The 19864-nt window shown below is 36.8% G+C and overlaps 1 protein-coding gene across 1 annotated transcript in view; it reads right to left on the bottom strand.

Annotated features, from left to right (window-relative positions):
* MCU (mitochondrial calcium uniporter) overlaps window positions 1–19864 on the bottom strand; it is a 218962-nt gene that overhangs the window by 55043 nt on the left and 144055 nt on the right. The gene's annotated exons all lie outside the window — the stretch shown is intronic.

Here is a 19864-nt window from a genome sequence, read left to right as displayed (position 1 = left end):
CCTTATTACTTTCCTTTAAGAATTTTCCTGGCTATTTTTGCTTATTTGTATCTCCATATGAACTTCAGAGTCAGTATTTCTAGTTACACATAGACACACACACACACACACACACACACACACACACACACACACACACAAAATCAGCTTCAAAAATAACACAGCACTGTGATTAAGAGCACAGAATCTATAATCACTCCTGAGTTCAGATTCTGAATCTGTAACTTTCTCTAACTGCAACCTTTGCAAGTTCATTAGCCTCTTTGTGCCTCAAGTTTCTTCACTGAAAAATGGACAAAATGTAATACTAGCACCTACCACATAAAGTTGTTGTGAGGACTAAATGATGAATACACATAGAGCACTTAGAACAGTGCCTGGCATAGAATAAGTATTCAATAAATGTTAGTTTTTTTGTTTGTTTGTTTTGAAGTTGAGATCTTATTAACTCAATGGATTAACATAAGGAAACTGACATCTGTGTGATTTTTGAGTCTTTCTTAACCAAGAAACTTGTAAGCCTTTCTATTTTAGTCTTTGTGTTCCTGAGAAGCATTTTAAGGTTTTCTTTATTCAGATCTTATATGTCTCCTTTAATGCAATGTAATTCTTTTTGTACTAAGTCTTGTCCAATACTAGGATCATGACCCCTGAATTTTTCCTTTTAGTTTGCAAATGCCTGTTAATGCTCTGCCTGTCCTTTAATTTTGTTATTTTTCCTGAGTTTCTTTGTTTTAGGAATGACTTTATAGTTTTCTTTGTGATCTAATCTGGGATTCTTTTAACAGAAAAGTTTAGCCTGTTTATATTTATTAATATAACATATATTTAATGTCCTTTCAGTCATCAAATTTTATGCTATAAAATTTTTATGTTTTTCATTTTTACTGCTGCTCTTTCTTCTTAAAAATAGTTTACTAAATGGTCTATGTTTGCTTTGTTTTAGTTAAACTTGTACTTCTAATATTAATATGGAAAGTTTATTTTTTTTTTCTATTAGTAGTCATTTTAGAGTAAGATCTAAGTTCTTTGAACTACCTTTAAGGCCCAATATTATCTGATACCCTATTATCTCTCTGACTTCACCTCCTACCACTCTGCCTCTCAATCATTCTGCTTTAGCCCCTAGGCTCTTTTCTGGTTTTTGTATGTACCAGCTTTACTCTTGTTCCAGAACCTTTGCAATAGCTATTACCTCTACTTAGAATACTGTTTCTCGAGAAAACTATCAAGCTCCCTCACTTCCTTCAAATCTTTGTTCACATTTCACTTTCTGAGTGAGGTCTGCTCTAGCCAACCCAATTAAAAATGGCAATTCCATCAGTTGGTACTCCTGATATATATATGTATATATATATATTTTCTATCTCTTATTGTGAGCAATGATGAATTTATAGTTACGGGTCTTTTACCCCTCCCTTCTACTATCCAGTTTATTTATTTATTTATTATGTAACTTTTCTTAGTGTTTATCTATCTATCATCTACCTACCTATATACCTCCTCCAACCCCACATACTTCTTTTATTGAATTTATTGATTTTAGATGACATATTTTGACAGCGTGTTAAAAAACTGGGGTTTCTACCACTTTACATCATTTGCCCTGCACCCTTCCAACTTTCGTTAGAAAACTGTCAACATTGTCAAAATTTTAAACATTCATACTCTGCTCTGCAAAACCTAATCTTCACATTTGTTTTAATCTTAATTTTATAGATTGATGGACTCTAGGCTTACTACCAATACTTTAACTGTCGTTTTTCCTTTCATTTCTTGGTTGGCTGAACTTCATCTCATAGAGGTAGGACTCATGAGAGCTAAATTCCCTAAAGCTTGGCATGTTAAAAAATGTTTGTCTTTGCCTTTATATTGAATGATTATTTGGATTGGCACAAGATTCCTAAATTAATCTTTCCTTGAGGACTTTGTGGGTAAAGTGTTGGTGTTGATTGCTGCTTTGGAGAAGTCTGAGGCCAGCCACTTATTTTGGAGAACCAAGCTCTCTCAGCTTTGCTGGGGATCTGCAACCATATCATAGGCATCCTCTCTTGGGGTCTTCTCACACACTCCCTTTACTAGATCTGGCAGCCATTCTTCAGTATTGTGCTTTGGGATTGCAGAGATCTCTCTGATTGTACTGAAGATGGAGCTTGTATTTCTGTTTCTTATTCTCCTTTCTATTTCAAAGTGATTCCAAGAGAAGGAAGAAACTGCTGCCTTTACTGGGCCATTATTTATTTAAGTGGTAACTTTTTATTTATTTTTATTTTATTTTTTTTGTGGTACGCGGGCCTCTCACTGCTGTGGCCTCTTCCGTTGTGGAGCACAGGCTCCGGACGCGCAGGCTCAGTGGCCATGGCTCACGGGCCTAGCCGCTCCGCGGCATGTGGGATCCTCCCAGACCGGGGCACGAACCCGTGTCCCCTGCATCGGCAGGCGGACTCTCAACCACTGCGCCTCCAGGGAAGCCCTAAGTGGTAACTTTTTAATATGGACTTTTTCAAACTTACACAGAAGTAGAGAACACAGTGTGATGAATTTCTTCCATTCACCCATCACCTGCTTCTATATTTACCGACATTTGGTCAAACCTGGTTCATCTATATGAACCAGGTCTTTTCCACAGAGTATCTTAAAGGAAATTACAAACATCATATTGCTTTACCTGAAAATATTTCAGTATACATCTACTAGGCCATTTTAAAACAGGAAATCCTCTGTCCTCTATGATTTTACAGATTATCCTCAACATTAGTAAAATATGTGTTTCTGGGGCAGAGAACTAAATAAATACATGGCTGTTTAGGAATATTATTTGTTAAAATGCTATAGAGCATGGGTTGGCAGGCCAGCCACCAGTTTTTGTAAATGATGTTTTATTAGAACACAAACAAACTCATTTATTTACTTGCTATCTAGAGCTCATTCATCTACTTTGACACTACAACAGCAGAATTGAGTAGCTGTGTAGTTGCAGGAGAGTTGAGTAGCTGCAACAGAGACCATATGGCCCACAAAGCCCGAAATATTTACCATATGGCCCTTTAAGAAAATGTTTGCTGATCTTTGCTGTAGAACCCCTCTGTTGTTTTGAGATAATTCACTTTCCCATTTTCCCAAAGTCTTCCCAGTCACTTCTACAATGACATTGGCAATTACAAAATATTACTTAGTAAGTGTCCACAAACACACATATAGGTCCTTTTCTTTCTTTAACCCTTCTAATAGCCTACAGTCTAATAAGGCCAATGGGAACAAAAATGATTTTGCTCTTGCCTTTTTTCTTTGAAACATGGCAACAATAACAACAACAAACAAAAGCAAAACAAAGACAAAAAAATATAAGGAAAGGAATATAAGTGTTCAAGACCAAAGAGGCATTGGCATTCTAAATTGTATTCCATGACTCTCCTAGACTGAAATGTATTTTGTTGTTTAAATTGTATGTTCTTAATAAATCACAAGAAAATAGGAAGAGTTTAATAAATACTTGACTGATGCTGAACGTTTTAAAAATATGTCAAGAAAGTAAAAAAAGAAAAACATTCAGGCAAATGACATGTATTAGTCACATATTTAAATTTCATAGGCAGAGAACAAGATTAAGGTTAACAAAGTAAATATTCAGAATGAGCAGAAATCATCAGAGAAAGAGTAAACCTCTAGGCAATCAGTGCCAACTGAACAAGGTGATTTGGTGCCTACTCGGTCCCTTGAAAAGAAAATACAAGTTTATACTTTTGGTATGAGATGGTCCACATCTTTGATAAGTAACTTGAGAACCTCTAGGAAAAACAGGGCTTTGAGTGAAAGTAAAGTATTAACAACTGCCCTGGTATTACAACCATTACCCTTAAATCTTAACCCCAGGAGAAGAAAAATGCTAGCATTATCAAGTTAAGAGTCTGAGTACAAAGCACTGTAACTTTATTTTCCCAAGTCATAAGATTCAAGATAATTTTAAAAATCAAACTTTATTATTATAAAAAGACATTCCATGACCCCAGAGCAAATTATTAAATTCAAGTCAAAACTAACTTTAAAATCCTTTAGTTCTATCATAAATTATGCAATTTCCCCTGCATGCACCACTCACTGTTCAGAAGAGCAAACTCAGCAATGTATTCCTCCCAGCAACTTGGGAAGACTGTCAAGTCTAAATAACCTGTCAATACCCTGCAAATATTCACAGCCAGTTGGACATTAAACCAGAGGTGGGGAAATAGAAAAAAATAGAGAAAAAAAGAAAGAGGAAAAAGGCATTTCCTTATTAACCCAGTTCCCTTTATTTATGAAAATCTTGGGACCTAATTTCATTAGGAAACAAACATCTGTTACCTATGTTAAACTGTATAAAAAATACTACATTAATTATGTCAAAAAGTTTTAGATGGAATAATTATATATACTTGTCCATGGCTAAAACCTAGCTATAAACAGCCTTACTATATCATGAGGTTAGATGTCAAATGATATTCCCGTTACATTTCCTGTAGTATAACAAGAATGCTTATGAGAATGGATCCTTTCAATACATGTTCCAAAAGTTTCTCTTCTTTAAGACCAGGGTACCCAGGTTTCAACAACTTTGCCAAACTCACCTTTAGAATCCAGTGCTTACAAGCATACTAGGATTAACAGTGTAAAACTATTTCAGGTGTTCTAAAGGAAGACACACCTATAACAGCTTCTACAATTTGGCATCAGTTTTATCCGTACCCTTGACATAATAAAACTGCTGAAGCATTACATCGGCAATAATTTTTCACTACTTCAACTCTACCAATATACTAAAATAAGCACCGTGACTTCAAACCCGCAAGATATAGGAGATTTTCAGTTGGAAGAGTTGGGGCCAGCTGAAATCTTGAATTTCAACCCCAAAGTCTCAGTTTCCCCAGCTGTTAAACTAAAGACAGCAATGACAACAAAACTATTTCAGAAGGCTGATTTCATTTAAGGATAAGTGACAGTATAAATGTGACAACATGTGAATGACCAACATCCTACCAAAATTTAAGATATTCAGAAATATAAACTCAAAACAGGGACTTCCCTGGAGGGTCCAGTGGTTTCCACTGCAGGGGGCACGAGTTCAATCCCTGGTCTGGGAACTAAGATCCTGCATGTCGTGTGGCACAGCCAAAAAAAAAACCCCCAAAACTCAAAACAAATCAATCTCTTTAAGGGCCTGTTATTAAAAAGAATGTAGTAAGTTTAACACATTTCAAAAGCCAAAACTATCTCTAAACAAAGAGAGATTATACAATATAAACACTTTGTGATGTTAAAGCTAGAAACCTGAAGGTTTAAATGAGAATCTCTTCAGAAAGCACTGTAAAAAACACTTAAAGGGTTTGACTAACTACAGGGCATATTTTATTCTTCTTTCAATAACTCACCAAGGAAACAAAGTTTCTGATACAGTTTAAGTGAAAGTGGTATATTTTGTGAGTTAAATTATATAATACAGTTTAATATTGGAAAATTATTTTCTCCTTGAATATATTATTTTAAATGGTTCCTACATTTTATTATAACATTGGCAACATTTCCCCATTAGAATATATTGTTACTTCATAATGGAAGTCATGATTCAATTTATATACCTTTGATTTTCAAGAGAATTTCACATCTACAAAACAAGGCAATATGAAGGACTTTTCATTGTATCTTTCAATATCAGTTTTCTAATTAGGAAATCAAATCTAGCTCCCAAATTATCAACAAGGTATTTAAAAAGTAATACTTGTTCAACAACTCACAGTGCTTCGAGGATCGAACATATATAAAGACATATGTATATAATAGCATACATGTATATAAAAGCATACAAAGCAAGACCTTAGCCACGAAATCTTCACTGCTGATCTAACAACAGACTAAAATAATCAGAGCATTTAAACCTTAACTATAACTAGCTGTATATCATATCATTTAACATAATATGAATTGACATAAAGGTCATTTTAAAATCCAAGTAAATACAAATATCTATCCATTAAATAGTATCAAGAAATGCTCATTAAAGCAAATTCTCTTAAATTAGATTTTGAAATCAATATCTAGGCTCTAAGATTGAAAATATTACCAATATTTCTAGTATATCACTACTTATTAAGTTAATTTGGTATAAATTAAATTCATTGATAAACAATGTTTCTATTTAAGATTTTGATATTACCCCCAAATTACAACCTATCGTTTATACTGCATAAGAACTAGAGTCCAATATCTATTAAAATTTCATTATGTAGTCGAAACCCCTAGTATCTGAGGCAATTCTACACCTACGTTTGGAATGTCCTCACACCCTGATGGTTGCTACATTTTCCTTAATGGATGCACTTTTACTCTCTTGGGTCTCAGAACAGACACCTTAATGATACCAGTGCAAGGCATTTCTGCTTTACTTAAGTGACAACCTGCCTTCCCCACTGTGAACTGGGAAGTTCTCTTCTATTTTGTTCCTTTCCTTCTATTTATTAAGAACCTACACTCACTCACAAGAAAAGTAAAAATTGTGGCCCCTCTATATCATACTACCTGTTTTTTTATAACTATTATTTTACCCAACATTTTATTATGAAACTTCAAACAAACGGCAAAGTTGAATTTTACAGTCAACACCCTTTTATACCTTTCACCCAGACTCTATATTATCATGTTATCTATCCATCCTTCTCATTTATAGAAATTCTGAATTCTCGTAGTTTCTTTAATCATTTTAAAAATATATTACATTCTCTAACTCCGTTTCCTCTGCAACTTTCCTGCACTGCTCCTAGATTTTGTCCATACCTGTTTTCATTTGTCACACTGTATTCTAATTATGTTTGGATGCCTGCCCCCCCTTCAGAGCAATGATCACCTTGAAGACTGCCTTCATTACTTTATATATATATTGGTACCCCACCCCCCTACACTAGGAGAAAGTAGAAGCTTAATTAATATTTACCTAATTGAGTTGTCTTCCTCCTTATACCTCACTATCCTTGAAATGTTTTATGACTTTGCCTTGTTATTTTACTGCTAAAACTACTCTGAGTAACAATGAAGTAATTATTACTTCTATAAGCATTTTGGGAGATATTCAGAGAACAAATTTCTTCATATATATGAAATGTCTTTTATTTTTAGTTGCTCCAGGTACAAATGTATTCCATGTTGTATTGAGATGGCCACTAAGTATACTGCTAGTTATTCTTTTTTAAACAACAACAAAAAGCTAAATGCAAAATCCTTAAAACCTAGCATTTGTACCTTTCAATAGTCATTTAGACAATTCAAAACAGCATACAGACTTAGATATAAAGGAATGAAATCAGAATGTAAACTACATGGGAGTGTGAACTCTCAGTATTTGTTAAATGAATAAAGGTAGCTGGTTTAAAAGATCTTTTTATTGAGAGTAAAAATGGAACTTCATTAGTTGTGCTTTTTGACTGACAGTTCAGTTTGACTATGGTTCTTTTCATCACCTGAATTAATATTTCCTTCCATAGTACCATTAAAGTCTGTGGAATCTCAGTATATAACAATATTGGGGAAATAGGTAGTTGCATCTATAAATTAATGTATTGGGATAAAACTCCCTTCACTAAAGTGACATAAAAGTTAGGAAAACAAGAACTCTAAAAAAAATTTTCTTTTGCAGGTTCTTATTAGTTATCTATTTTATACATATTAGTGTATATATGTCAATCCCAATCTCCCAAATCATCCCACCACCCCCCCACCCCGCTTTCCCCCCTTGGTGTCCATACGTTTGTTCTCTACATCTGTGTCTCTATTTCTGCCTTGAAAACCAGTTCATCTGTACCTTTTTTCTAGATTCCATATATATGCATTAATATACAATATTTGAGGAAAACAAGAACTTTTAAAAGTATTTTATTTTGGCTTGATGATGAGTAAATAGGTATTAGTTATATTATTCTCTATACTTTATATAACCTACGTATTTTGTAGTTTTTTCTACTTTGCTGGTGTCCGGAGGCTATGAGATTTCTGTGCTGGTTCTAGATAACTGCTACTCAACATGTAGTTCACGGATCTGCAGCATCAGCATCAGATGAACATGTTAGAAATGCAGATTCTCAGGCCCTATCTCAGACTTACTGATTCATAATTTGCATTTCAACAACATGACTAGGAAATTCACATGCACATTAAAGTCTGAGAAACACGGCTCTAGTTCATCCAGATGGGATTACATTAGTTATTACATTAGGGATACATTAGTTAGTTAGGTGTCGTAGTCTCAGACATTTTACCTTTCACATTTATCAAGACCCCAACACAAGCAACAAGGGCTCATGGGGAGGCAACATGACATAAAAGAAAGAATATTGCATTAAGAGTTTGAAAAGCCAGATTCTAATCTCATCTCTGGTGTGTGACCTTGAACTTCAGTTCTTCTCATCTGTAAAATGAATGAGCTATACAACATACATTGTAAGGCCCTTCCAACTCTGAAAGTCTATGAATATATGAAAATAAATACTAATAGGTATTTGCGGAAATGATTCATCTGTATGTGATATCTTACGAAATAGGGCTTACTTTTAATGCTACAAGGGGCCTTGTCCATCAATTACTTTATATTTATTTAGGTTTGAAAATCAACCTCTACCTTTCATTTTCACACTTGGTTTCTGAAAGATGCATAGTGGTAAATAACTTAGGAAGTGGGTGGCTGCTATTAATAATTCCCCTCACTGCTTCCTTTGTTCTTGAATGCTGATAAAACACAAGTAATAGACAGGATTTATGAAAAAGTAAAATCAGATTCTGTATTTTGAACAAGAGCAGGAGAATATTTTTGTTCTTAGGAAAAACATGGCTGAAGCATTTAGAGCTGAAGGATTAGGATGTCTGACACTGTCAAATAAAGAAGAAAATAATAAATAATAGTATGCCTGTATACATATATACACGTGTGTGTAAAGAGAGATAAATAAAGCAAATGTGGCACAGTATTAATAATTGATGAATCTAGGTAAAGGGTGTAAGACTGTATATTGTAATCTCTGCAACTTTTCTGTAGGTTTGAAATTTTTTCCAAATAAAAGTTGAGAAAGAAAAATAATTAACATAAATATAATATTTACTGACCCCCAAATATCTTGTTGTATTCTTCTCTCTTTTTTAAAGTATAGTGGATTTATTTATTTTTCTGAAACCTTTAAAATGCATGAGAAAAGCTAGGATGGAAGGGGAAAAAAATCATTATATATAAAATTTCAGTAACTTATACTCCCATATTGCTTCTATATTTTGTCTTTTAGTTACAGACTTGCTTAATTTTTTATTAGCTTAGGATAAAAGGGGAGAAAGAAGTGGTAGTGAGAAGTTGTGTCACATCTTCCTTACATTAATGAAGTAAACGATTTCAAGCCAAAAGTAGGCCTTCTGTGATTTTTATTTTCACTCTAGCTTCAGCTAATAATGAAAAAGAATGTAGTTACTACTCATGAATATAAGTAACTACAGGCTCTTTTTATTCCTCTGCAATGAGAGGGACACAACAGCTGCTATAAAAATCACTCTCTACCCTCCCATGTATTGTGTAAGTGTAACAGACTTATACCATGAGAAGAGCAAAACATAAAATGGGAAAGTAGCTATTTTGTTTCAGAATTCCTTTTTCATTTATTTTAAGTTATTATACCTAATTAAAAACAAAACAAACATGCTGCCTACATTTCTAATGTAACTGTCCTGTGTAACTGTAAATCTCAATTTGGAATACGAGCAAAAGAATCATGTACTAGCTGACCGGTGTTCTTCCTTCATTCCTTCCAGAATTTATCCAACAGGAACACCATAAGAACAACAAATCCAGCTTCAACTAACTGGAAATTTTAAAACATTCATAAGTCTTATTTGTCTTTATCACTCTGGCCTCATATAGATACACAGATTGTGGTTAACTTTCCTCCTTTTACTATCTTTAGTGAAGAGGATTTATTTTAATTTGCTTGATCTTTAAAAATATTCTCAAAAAAGCTGTCCCAGGGTGTAACTTCAGATAATAAATACATTACTTAAAATTAATACAAAGGAATAATCGTCATTAAAGGTTTTAGTAAGTACAAAGGTTAAGACCAAATATGAGAGTTAAGATGATTTTCATATATAATTCAAAGCTGAAAACACTCAACCCAGAATGTTCCTCAGCCCACTCTGACTCCAGCTGACCTCTCCATCTGTTTAGGAATCACATGGGGGCCAATCTCTTAGCTAACAATTCTTTTTTTTCTTTCTTTTAAAAAAATGTTTTTTGAAGTGTAGTTGATTTACAATGTTGTTTAAGTTCTGTTGTACAGAAAAGTGACTCAGTTATATATACATATACATATTCTTTTTCATATTCTTTTCCATTATGGTTTATCACAGGATATTGAATAGCTCCCTATGCTATACAGTAGGACAGTGTTGTTTATCCATCCTATGTATAATAGTTTGTATATCCTAATCCCAAACTCGCAGTCCTTCCCTCCCCCACCCCCCTCCCCCTTGGCTACCACAAGTCTGTTCCCTATGTCTGTGAGTCTGTTTTTGTTTCTCAGATATGTTCATCTGTGTTGTATTTTAGATTCCACATATAAGCGATATCATATGGTATATGTCTTTCTCTTTCTGACTTACTTCTCTTAGTATGATAATCTCTAGGTCCATCCATGTTGCTGCAAATTGCATTATTTCATTTTTTTTTTTTTTCGGTACACGGGCCTCTCACTGCTGTGGCCTCTCCCCGCTGCAGAGCACAGGCTCCGGACGCACAGGCTCAGCGGCCAAGGCTCACGGGCCCAGCCGCTCCGCGGCATGTGGGATCCTCCCAGACCGGGGAACGAACCCGTATCCCCTGCATCGGCAGGCGGACTCTCAACCACTGCGCCACCAGGGAAGCCCAACATTATTTCATTTTTAATTTTTAAATTTTTTTTAATTTTTGGCTGCGTTGGGTTTTCGTTGCCGCGCACAGGCTTTCTCTAGTGGTGGCAAGCGGGGGCTTATATTCATTGCAGTGCGAGGGCTTCTCATCACAGTGTCTTGTTGCAGAGCATGGGCTCCAGGTGCATGGGCTTCAGTAGTTGTGGCTTGCGGGCTCTAGAGCGCAGGCTCAGTAGTTGTGGCACATGGGCTTAGTTGCTCCGCGGCATGTGGGATCTTCCTGGACCAGGGCTCAAACCCGTGTCCCCTGCATTGGCAGGCGGATTCTTAACCACTGCGCCACCAGGGAAGCCCCCATTCTTTTTAATGGCTAAGTAATATTCCATTGTATATAAATACCACATCTTTTTTTTTTTTTTTTTTTTGTGGCTGTGTGGGGTCTTTGTTGCTGCAGGCAGGGGCTGCTCTTCATTGTAGTGTGCAGGCCTCTCATTGCAGTGGCTTCTCTTGTTGCAGAGCATGGGCTCTAGGCATGCGGGCTGCAGTAGTGGTAGCACATGGGCTCAGTAGTTGTGGCTCATGGGCTCTAGAGCACAGGCTCAGTAGTTGTGGCACACAGGCTTAGTTGCTCCGTGGCATGTGGGATCTTCCCAGACTAGGGCTCGAACCTGCGTCCCTTACATTGGCAGGGGGATTCTCAACCATTGAGCCACCAGGGAAGCCCAAATACCACATTTTCTTTATCCATCCCTCTGTTGATGGACATTTAGGTTGCTTCCATGTCTTGGCTAACATGTGAATAGTGTGCTGTCTTAGCTAACAATTCTGGTCACAACTTTACGCAATTGAAACTGAGATTGAGAGACTAGCAGATCCTTATCTATATACAGAGAGAGGTCGTTACCACTATCATTACCATCATCTTCATCTTCTAAGCATGCACAAGGTCTAAGTTTTCAAATTATTTTATTTATCTTTCGTCTGTTGTACAAAGAATTGGAGGTAACTACAATATAAACACACCATAAAATGGTGGTAAATTTTTTTAGAATTCTGAAATTGAAATTAAAAAACCAGGACCAAGAAAAATAAAAATATAAGAAAATAAAAATTGCGAGAAAAGAAGTTTTGATGTGGCCCATCAAAATCTTCCACAAGGTCAAGACTTCCCTGGTGGCACAGTGGTTAAGACTCTATGCTCCCAATGCAGGGGGCCTGGGTTCGATCCCTGGTTGGGAAACTAGATCCCACGTGCATGCTGCAACTAAGAGTTTGCATGTCACAACTAAAAAGTCCGCATGCTGCAACTAAGAGTCTGCATGCTGCAGCGAAGATCCTGTGTGCTGCAACTAAGACTCAGTGTGCCTAAATAAATAAATAAATATTAAAAACAAAAACAAAAACCTTCAACAAGGCTAAATTAAGTTCCATACTTGGCTCTAAGTCTCTGCAGTAGCCAGAATAACACCCTTCCCCTGCTGCTCCCCACTCCACAAGATGTCCATGTCCCGATCTCTGGATTTTGTGGGCATGTTACTTAGGCAAGGGAAAATTAAGGCTGCAGATGGGATTAAGGTTGCCAATAAACTGAGTTTAAAACAGGGAGATTATCTGGATAGGACCAATGTTATCACAGGGACCTTCAAATAGAGGAAGGTGTGGCTATAGAGAACCAGAAAGATGTAAGTGTGACAAAGACCAAGAAGGACTCTCCCCAATGTTGCTAGAGGAAGAGGCCATGGCAAGGGTGTAGCCTCTGGAAGCTGGAAAAGGCAAGTAAACAGAGTTTCCCTTAGAGCCTCCATAAAGGAACACAGACTTGTAGAGCACAGGCTCAGTAGTTGTGGCACACAGGCTTAGTTGCTCCGTGGCATGTGGGATCTTCCCAGACTAGGGCTCGAACCTGCGTCCCTTACATTGGCAGGGGGATTCTCAACCATTGAGCCACCAGGGAAGCCCAAATACCACATTTTCTTTATCCATCCCTCTGTTGATGGACATTTAGGTTGCTTCCATGTCTTGGCTAACATGTGAATAGTGTGCTGTCTTAGCTAACAATTCTGGTCACAACTTTACGCAATTGAAACTGAGATTGAGAGACTAGCAGATCCTTATCTATATACAGAGAGAGGTCGTTACCACTATCATTACCATCATCTTCATCTTCTAAGCATGCACAAGGTCTAAGTTTTCAAATTATTTTATTTATCTTTCGTCTGTTGTACAAAGAATTGGAGGTAACTACAATATAAACACACCATAAAATGGTGGTAAATTTTTTTAGAATTCTGAAATTGAAATTAAAAAACCAGGACCAAGAAAAATAAAAATATAAGAAAATAAAAATTGCGAGAAAAGAAGTTTTGATGTGGCCCATCAAAATCTTCCACAAGGTCAAGACTTCCCTGGTGGCACAGTGGTTAAGACTCTATGCTCCCAATGCAGGGGGCCTGGGTTCGATCCCTGGTTGGGAAACTAGATCCCACGTGCATGCTGCAACTAAGAGTTTGCATGTCACAACTAAAAAGTCCGCATGCTGCAACTAAGAGTCTGCATGCTGCAGCGAAGATCCTGTGTGCTGCAACTAAGACTCAGTGTGCCTAAATAAATAAATAAATATTAAAAACAAAAACAAAAACCTTCAACAAGGCTAAATTAAGTTCCATACTTGGCTCTAAGTCTCTGCAGTAGCCAGAATAACACCCTTCCCCTGCTGCTCCCCACTCCACAAGATGTCCATGTCCCGATCTCTGGATTTTGTGGGCATGTTACTTAGGCAAGGGAAAATTAAGGCTGCAGATGGGATTAAGGTTGCCAATAAACTGAGTTTAAAACAGGGAGATTATCTGGATAGGACCAATGTTATCACAGGGACCTTCAAATAGAGGAAGGTGTGGCTATAGAGAACCAGAAAGATGTAAGTGTGACAAAGACCAAGAAGGACTCTCCCCAATGTTGCTAGAGGAAGAGGCCATGGCAAGGGTGTAGCCTCTGGAAGCTGGAAAAGGCAAGTAAACAGAGTTTCCCTTAGAGCCTCCATAAAGGAACACAGACTTGCTGACACCTTGGTTTTAGCCCAGTGAGACTTGTATTGGACTTCTAACCTACTGAACTATATAGGATAATACATTTATGTTGTTTTAAGCCACAAAGTTTGTTGTAATTTGTTAGAGAAACAATAAAAAACTATTACGGCCTCCTAGCCTCCAACACAAAAAGGCGACATAATCAGTGATAATTCTCATTAATAGAAGGGACAAAGCATAGCAATTTGTAAGGAAAGGCAAATATTTTCTAGCACAAAGTTCTAAAAGAAATTTTTGATGCAGCGCTTGATATAGTAAGCTCTGAGTAATAATAGTGGATACAGGGATTCCCCCCAAATTCTGGATATTAAATAAGAAATTTCACAAGGTTGTTTCTTATATCACTTTTTGATAAAAGATGAGACTATCTTTATCATCTTAAAATACAATTGAGTAAAGGCAATCTTTGAGGGAGTAAAATAATACAAATGAAGTTGTTTGTTGTTTTTGGCAGAGTCAGCTTGATTTCAAAAGATTATAATTTAGAACAGCATAAAATATTATGGACAATTAAGTGCAATAATTCATATAGTAAAGTTCATTTAGAATTAAGAGCTATTAATAGATCTGTAAGCTGATAAATCTCAAGATTTAAAAATTACAGAAGGATAAGCAAATTAGAGTACTCTGTACATTAAGTTGAAAAGAAACAAATATATACATACATATTATTGTTTTCCTTTTCACATGTATTTATATACAGTATATACAATAATATATTTAAATATTAACTATTAAAATAAATGGGAAAGATATCATTTTTATGGTAATACTCTCTGGGGAAAAAGGGTTTTGGAATTGGGGATGGGAACAAAGGTAGCATTAACTTTATTGTATTGTAATTGTATATTTATTTTTTATTTTCTTAGGAAAAAAGATCTGATATGGGGCTTCCCTGGTGGCGCAGTGGTTAAGAATCCGCCTGCCAATGCAGGGGACACGGGTTCAAGCCCTGGTCTGGGAAGATCCCACATGCCACGGAGCAACTAAGCCCATGCGCCACAACTACTGAGCCTGTGCTCTAGGGCCTGCGAGCCACAACTACCTAGTCCACGTGCCACAACTACTGAAGCCCTCGCTCCTAGAGCCCATGCTCCACAACAAGAGAAGCCACCGCAATGAGAAGCCTGTGCCAACAAAGAGTAGCCCCTGCTCGCCGCAACTAGAGAAAAGCCCGCATACAGCAACGAAGACCCAACACAGCCAAAAATAAAATAAATAAATTTATTTTAAAAAAAAGATCTGATACAAATATATCAAAATACAAATATTTAGATTAAGGGTGAGTTTTTTTGTATAATTCTCCATAATCTTCTGTGTTAAAAATTTCCAAATTATTAAAAAGAAAGAGAAAAAAAAGAACAGTTTATCCTTTAAACAGTCTTTGACAAACACCATTTCTCCAGTTAGGCTTTTCATGGGAGCTGGAAAAAAGTTAGATTTTGTTTTCTGATAAAGGCCTGGACTTTATATTAATGGAACCATACTGAATTCATACTGAATTCATTAATTTGAATTTGGCTTTTGTTGTCAACATTATATGTATTAGATTCATGTATGTTGTTGAGTATAGCAGCAGTTAGTTCTTTTTCATCATTGCATATCTATGTATCCATTATATGAATCCATTGTATGAATATTCCAAAAGGGACATGTGGGCTATTTCCAGATTTGGCTGATAATGCTCTGATGAACATTCTTTACGTCTCTTGGTGCACTTATGTATGCACATCCTCTGTCTGGGTAAATAGCTAGGAGTAGAATTGCTCAGTCATAGGATATGCATATGTTCAGTTTTAACAGATATAGCCAGTTTTGCAAAATAGCAGGTAACAACTTAGACACCTACTAGCGTTAAAGAGTTCCAGATATTCCATATTCTTTTTTAAAAAAATTTATTTTATTTATTTATTTATTTATTTTTGGCTGTGTCGGGTCTTTGTTGCTGTGCACAGGCTTTCTTTAGTTGTGGTGAGCGGGGGCTACTCTTCGTTGCAATGCACAGGCTTCTCATTGCGGTGGCTTCTCTTGTTGCGGAGCGTGGGCTCTAGGCACACAGGCTTCGGTAGTTGCAGCATGTGGGCTCAGTAGCTGTGGCTCACGGGCTCAGTAGTTGTGGCTCACGGGCTCTAGAGCGCAGGCTCAGTAGTTGTGGTGAACGGGCTTAGTTGCTCCGTGGCATGTGGGATCTTCCCGGACTAGGGTTCGAACCCATGTCCCCTGCATTGGCAGGCAGATTCTTAACCACTGCACCACCAGGGAAGCCAAACTCCACATTCTTGTGAATACTTGGTATTGTCAGTTTTGTTAAATTGTGGCCATTCTGGTAGGTGTGTATGTTATCTCCTAGTAGTTTTACTCCTTGATGATTAATGAGGTTGAGATCCTTTTCCTATATTTAGTGAGCATTTAGATACCCTCTTGTGAGTATCCATTCAAGACTCTCACTCAGTTTTTGTCAGATAACCTTTTTTTCTTATTGATTATTAAATTTCTTAATATAGTTGGGATATGAGCCCTTTGTCAGATACACGTATTGTTAGTATCTTTTCTTAGTCTGTAGCTTGCTGCTTCTCTCTTAATGGTATCTTGATGAACAAAAATTTTTAATGTTAATCCAATTAGCAATCTTTTCCTTTATCATTAGTACTTTTTGTATCTTATTTAAGATACGTTTTCCTACTCCAAGGTCATAAGGATATTCTGTGTTTTAACAAGCTTTATTATTTTACTTTTCACATTTATATCTCTATTTTACCAGGAAGTTTTTTTTTTATCTGCTGTGAGGTGAAGCCAAGATTAAATTTATTTTTTCTGTAAGGCATCAAATTGACCCAGCACCATGTATTGAAAAGACCATCCTTTCTCCACTGAATTGAGATGGAGGATTTGCCATAATCAGGTGTGTGGGTCTATCTCTGTGTTTTCTACTTTGTTCCGTTTGTCTATTCATCTATTCTTGCACCAGTTCTACATTATCTTACTTACTATAGCTTTACTAAGTCTTAATATCTGATATTGTAAATCCTTCAATTTTGTTTTCTTAATGATAGTCTTGACTATACTTAGCCCTCTGTATTTCCTTATACATTTTAAAATCAGTTTATTAATTCCCCAAAAAATTTTTCCTGGGGTGTATACTGGATACATAGATCAAGTTAGGGAGAAGTGACAATTAAACAATGTTTAGTCTTCCAAGACTTGTTCTACGGCCTAGCTTATGGTCAATTTTGGAAAACATTCAATGTGCATTTGAAAATAGCCAAGTACCTACACTTGTTGGATGTGGTGTTGCCAGAGGCTTTTAATACCACTGAGTTAAAGCTGACAATTTTTGGTGACAATTAAAGGGCTTAACTTTGTTTCTTGCTTGATTGGAAAGCAATTTTACTCCTGCAAAGAAACATGTTGTTTCAAGAAACTGTTGTGAGGAACTTTCCAAACAGAATAAACTGCTTCCCTAAACATGGTGGGGTTAAAGTCAAGCAGAAAAGCATGTTTGTTTCCTTCTGATGATTAGATAGATTTCATGTTAAGAACCCAAGCATGCACATTAATCTTATTAAGGCTGGAAGCAAAGGTTGGACTGGTTGTTTTACTCTTTAGAGCTACATGACTAATTGGTTTTTAAACCAGTTTTCTAGAAAGAATATACATTCTTCAAAAAGCTTATCACATATAACTGATAATACTTAAACACCAGATGAAGTTTAAAATTAGCTGATTACTTCACTATATTTTACATGAAGGGAGCACTTCATTAGAAAAATATCTATCTTGTATTTCATGCAGCCTTTGGGGACCAAATGTTTTGACGAAAAAGAATTTTTTAAGCCCTTATAAACTTTTGCTCTTTGAGTTTCATCACAGATCATTGTTCCCTTCCCAGTCTTTTTCCTGCAATACAGAAGCCTATTGCTTCTCCTAGACAGGAGTAATGATCACAAGGGAGTTAGAAAGTTAAAAATGGGACCATGCTTTAGAGATAAAGTAAAAATTAATTTCAGTTGGCAGAATGGGCACTGAATTGAGGAACAGAATTTGATGTACAAAGTTCAAATCCTGGTGTCAAAACTGAGTTGAAAGCAGATGACTGTGTGGAATCTAGTATCATGTCAACATCTGGGGAAAAACAAACAGACAGAACACATACAGGATGTGGTAGGGAATAACTACTGACCAAAACACTGTGAAACTTCATGTTATTACTCCATTAAAAAAATCCTTGTCAAATGGAGGAATAAGAAGTCCAAAAGGAGACATCTACTTGACCATTTGCCAGTAAAATATCAAATAATTCCTTGTTATGCCTCTCTTTCAAAGCAAAGCATGAGTAATTGTGACAATCAGCTAATCGTTTGCCCTCCAGCTAATTTAAGCATGAAGGCAAAGCAGCACTGAGATACCAAAAATATTTATTTCCTTCCAACAATGAAGCTGGGCAGTTCATGAGTATAGCTTGTCTAAGAGGACAATGAGAAAAATTATTAAGAATCAAATCTAACAGTCCTTATGATACATGGCACATAATATCTTATTTCTTACTGACAAAATTCTCTACAAATGTTAGCAAGCAATAGCAATAAAAACACAAGGTTTGTAAATATATATTACACACATGCACAGCACAGATGAAATATTCTTTGAAGCACAAATGTAAGGCAAATAGATCGCACCTTTCAACAGATTTTCACTGATGAAAGATGCCCACTTCAAGCACAATTATTACTTCCTGCACTGTAGCGGATATATACCACTCAAATTTATAGAATAAATGGCAAATACTTTCCCTTCAAACTTTTCTTTTTTTTAATATAATTTTTTAAAAATTTATTGATTTAGGAGGATTGGTTCAAGATGGCAGAGTAGAAGGACATGCTCTCACTCCCTCTTGCAAGAACACTGGAATCACAACTAACTGCTGAAACATCACCAACAGGAAGACACTGGAACTCACCAAAAAAGATATCCCACATCCAAAACAAAGGAGAAGCCACAATGAGATGGTAGGAGGGGTGCAATCACAATAAAATCAAAACCCATAACTGCTGGGTGGGTGACTCAAACTGGAGAACACTTATACCACAGAAGTCCACCCACTGGAGTGAAGGTTCTGAGCTCCACGTCAGGCTTCTGAACCTGGGGGGTCCGGCAATGGGAGGAGGAATTCCTAGAGAATCAGACTTTGAAGCCTAGTGGGATTTGATTGCAGGACTTCAATACGACTGGGGGAAACAGACACTCCACTCTTGGAGGGCACACACAAAGAACTGTGCACATAGGGACCCAGGGGAAGGAGCAGTGACCCCATAGGAGACTGAACCAAACCTACCTGCTGGTGTTGGAGGGTCTCCTGCAGAGGCAGGGGGTGGCTGTGACTCACCATGAGGACAAGGACACTGGCAGCAGAAGTTCTGGGAAGTACTCCTTGGCGTGAGCCTTCCCAGAGTCCGCCATTACGCCCACCAAAGAGCACACATAGGCTCCAGTGTTGGGTTCCCTCAGGCCAAACAACCAACAGGGAGGGAACCCAGCCCCACCCATCAGCAGTCAAGCAGATTAAAGTTTTACTGAGCTCTGCGCACCAGAGAAACAGCCAGCTCTATCCACCACCAGTCCCTCCCATCAGGAAACTTGCCTCTTAAATAGCCTCATCCACCAGACAGCAGACAGCAGAAGCAAGAAGAACTACAATCCTGCAGCCTGTGGAACAAAAACCACATTCACAAAAAGACAGACAAGATGAAAAGGCAGAGGGCTATGTACCAGATGAAGGAACAAGATAAAACCCCAGAAAAACAACTAAATGAAGTGGAGATAGGCAACCTTCCAGAAAAAGAATTCAGAATAATGATAGTGAAGATGATCCAGGACCT

Source organism: Physeter macrocephalus, chromosome 20, assembly GCF_002837175.3.
Source record: "Physeter macrocephalus isolate SW-GA chromosome 20, ASM283717v5, whole genome shotgun sequence".
Classification (NCBI taxonomy): Eukaryota; Metazoa; Chordata; class Mammalia; order Artiodactyla; family Physeteridae; genus Physeter; species Physeter macrocephalus.
The sequence above is the reverse complement of the archived record's forward strand: the minus strand, read 5'-3'. Positions and strand labels throughout refer to the sequence as shown.